At 34.4% G+C, this 3,556-nt stretch overlaps 1 pseudogene; it reads right to left on the bottom strand.

Moving 5' to 3' along the window:
• Positions 1–2,714: 2,714 nt before the first annotated feature.
• On the bottom strand, positions 2,715–3,310 carry LOC105704821 (protein tyrosine phosphatase type IVA 1-like; annotated as a pseudogene).
• Positions 3,311–3,556: the final 246 nt, after the last annotated feature.

The raw sequence follows: 3,556 nt of genomic DNA, 5'->3' as shown, positions 1-3,556 counted from the left end.
GAAATATAGTATTATATAGTAAAAATATTATATAGTAAAAAATATTAGCCCTGGACTATAATGCAAGTGAAAAAGATCTTATATTAGTTTTATTTTTCTTTTTGGAATACTTTTTATTTTCAAAGAATTAAAAAAAAATTTATGTTGTCAAATTGCTCAATCTTTTCCTTTAGGGTTTCTGAATTTTATGGGATTCGTGGTGTGTCAGATAGGTTTCCAAAAATCACACAACTGCAAGAAACTAAAACTCTAAACACAGCGACCCAAGTAAATAGGATTTTATTTTTTAAATTCCATAGTGAGAATTCCAGGAATAGGTGGTTGCCAGCATTGGTTCAGCAACGTCAGGGCTAATGTCTCTTATTCTACTCTCTTGGCCTCTCTTATCTGATCCCAAGGTGATTTCTACAAAACTAATGTTTCAAAGGAGATGGGGCACCAGCACGTCTGTCCATTTTTATCGAGAAAGCAAATACTTTCCCATCAGATTTTAACTAATGTCTTATTGACCTAAACCAAGCCACACAGACACTATAGTTGCAAGGGAGCATGAGAAAGTAGAGAAGTTGACTGCCGATATGATGCATCTTTGGGGTTAGGCTTATTCTCACCCTGAACGGAACTGGGGTTCTGTTTCTCTGGAAAGAAGAGCAAAGTGGGCAATTGGCATAATGAACAGACCACTCACAGTGTCTGGGACATTAGAAAGGGTTTTTCCCTCTACAAGATTATAAAAACAATTTTCCATGTTTCCTTCTAATATTTTTACAGTTAATTTTTCACATTTTAATCTTTGATGCACTTGGATTTTATTTTATTATAAGTGTATGGATCCAACTTTTTCCTTAGATGAAGACCCAGTTGTCTTAACACTATTTATTGAGTGATACATCTTGTCTACAGTGATTTAAAATTCCACCTGTATCTTAAAAAAAAAATTCCTGTATGGATTAAGTAATTTTCTTGATATTCTAGTCTGTTCAGTTGACATCTTTATGAATGAGTGCCACACTGTTTTAATTGGCTAAATTTTAGTAGAATAGACTTCTTTCACTATCTTCTCCCCAGAATTCTCTGGAGAATTCTTACATATTTATTCTTCAAGTGAACTTTAGAATAATTGTGTGTCGTTCCAAATAATATTTAATATTTTATGAGGATGACATGCCTTTTAGATTAATTTAGGAACCATTACCATCTTTATGATGTTGATCCTTCCTATCTGGCAACACATATTATTTTTCATTTGCTAAAGATTTTTTTTGGAGGGGTGGTCCCTCAGTAGCATTTTACAATTCTCTTATATGTATTTTTTTCAGTTACTCAGTGCTTTTTCTTTTGTTACTATTATAACTGGGATCTTTCCTTTCTTTATAAATTCTAAGCAGATGTTATTTGTACACACAAATACTTGAATTTTCAATATTAATTTTGTATCTAGACACCTTCAATTTCTTTTTTTTTTTTTGCATTTCATTATTTATTTAGATGTTTAAGCTCTCACACTAAGTTTTTACAAGCTGGTGAACACCAACAAATTATTTCTCCCACAGAACTATAACTACACATCCCAGACAGCATAAATACATGGTTGAACTAACATTAATACACATCACCATTTTATCAATTACATAATAAAACAAATTATCAAGTATCCAAATATTAAGTTACACAGCTCAAAAGGCATATAAAATACTAGATGTCTGCTCAATTCATTAGCAGAAACCCACTTCTTTTTTTGCAAGAGAGGTTGGTAAGGAAAAAAAAAAAATCACACTTTCAAAAATAAGTTGTTAAACAACTTCTGATAAGTATGGAAAAAAATTACAAGAATTTCAGGAAGTTTATGATTACAATAACAAAACATCTCTATCTTTCAAAAAATATTTTACTAAAAAGCATATTCTACATGTTTTGCACAAGACAAAGGCAACACTTTGCTAAAAATAATTGACAGCCCCCTCCCATTCTTTTCTCAGGTCCTCCCTGTTAAATTGCACCTCAGAGTGCAAACATTAAATTAACTGTAAGGCTTTTTGTCTGAAGACATTGAAGACATGTGCTTCCGTACAATGTAGAGTCAAAGTGGAGGGTTTTTTTTTTTTTTTTTTTTTTACAACAGCACAAAGTGAGATTTATGTAAATGCATTAAATAATCACTGTAAGACTTGGTAAAAAAAAAAAAAAATCAAGGGTTAAGCAAACCTGATGAATACTGGTATGAATGTGGGAGATGTAAACACAAAGCGAGCAGGCAAATACCCATGTAGGCCCTACTTTCAGTGTCTGAAATGACTGAAGGAATAAACCACATAAGGTCTAGAGTGTTCATAGTTCCTGGGATTTTAGTTCTGTATGGTACTAAAAGTACACAAGTATTGTGCTGGGTATTTTGGCACCTAACTCTTCCTACGTTTCTTATGTATTGATAAGATTCTGGCATGAGAATAGATTGAAACAAGTTATAACTCAATATTACATGATTTGGGGAAAGGTCAATTGGTACGAACGACAAACACATTTTATATTGCTGACAACAAGAATCTTTTGCCAAGTGTCCAAGTAGGTTGACTGTAACTCAAACACAGAAGTTGCCAAATCTGTCTAGATTGTGGCCTGGTAAAAATGCCCTTCAGTACTCCTATGGAAGCTTCATTAGACTTACTCACTAAGGCAACATGTTGGCTAATATGTATAACAAATTAGGTCCTATCTCAAGTTCCACTTCCAATAGCATTAGGCACCCCAGTTTTATTGACTGCAACAGTTGTTTCTATGACCACTGGAATCTTTGAAGTGCAGCCGTATTTTAGGACAATACTTCTCCAAATACAAAAGTTGCTTGCTGTTGAAAGCTCCACGCCGCTTTTGTCTTATGAATTCCACCTTAAGTTAGTGCTGGTGCAACAAGTACTGGAGCTACCCCAAGGCCTGCAACACAGTGAACAGCAACACAGCAACCAGGTTCTTCAGGAAACTTAATCTTTACAAGACGTCACCAGTCATCAACAATCTGGTGGTGCGCCATCATCAAAAGGCCAATCAAGAACATGGATACCTTCTTTCTCCACAAGAGTAGTGTCGTAAGTTGCTTCACATACTCTTACTATTGTGGTAACTCCATACTTCTTAATGTTCCTTTATAAATTTAAGGTCACGTTGGTTGGATTGTGTGTAATAAGAAATCTCATGTTCTTGTATGTGGCTTCCACAGGGGCTGGGCGGTTCATTCGAGCCATGTTAATTTAGTTAAAAAACACTCAATAGGGTTATGAAATAATTTAAAAAATTGAATACAGAAATGATGCAAAGAAACTGAAGTCTACTTCCATATACTCCACTTGAAATTCTCAGTACTTTGAGTGTGAAATTCTAAGTAATGATAAATGAATGACCCTCCTAACAAGAAGCAGCAATTCTTCAATCCAGTAATACTGAGGCAACAGAAAGGAAGTGCACTGAGGTTTACCCCATCCAGGTAGAACTCTTGTAACATGCTCTGTGAATTTCAATTAAACACTTCTGTGTCCAGGATAACCACTCTTATGGGGGCTTC

This window comes from Aotus nancymaae, unplaced genomic scaffold, assembly GCF_030222135.1.
Source record: "Aotus nancymaae isolate 86718 unplaced genomic scaffold, 86718_ANA_hifiasm-v0.15.2.pri h1tg000016l, whole genome shotgun sequence".
NCBI lineage: Eukaryota > Metazoa > Chordata > Mammalia > Primates > Aotidae > Aotus > Aotus nancymaae.
The sequence above is the reverse complement of the archived record's forward strand: the minus strand, read 5'-3'. Positions and strand labels throughout refer to the sequence as shown.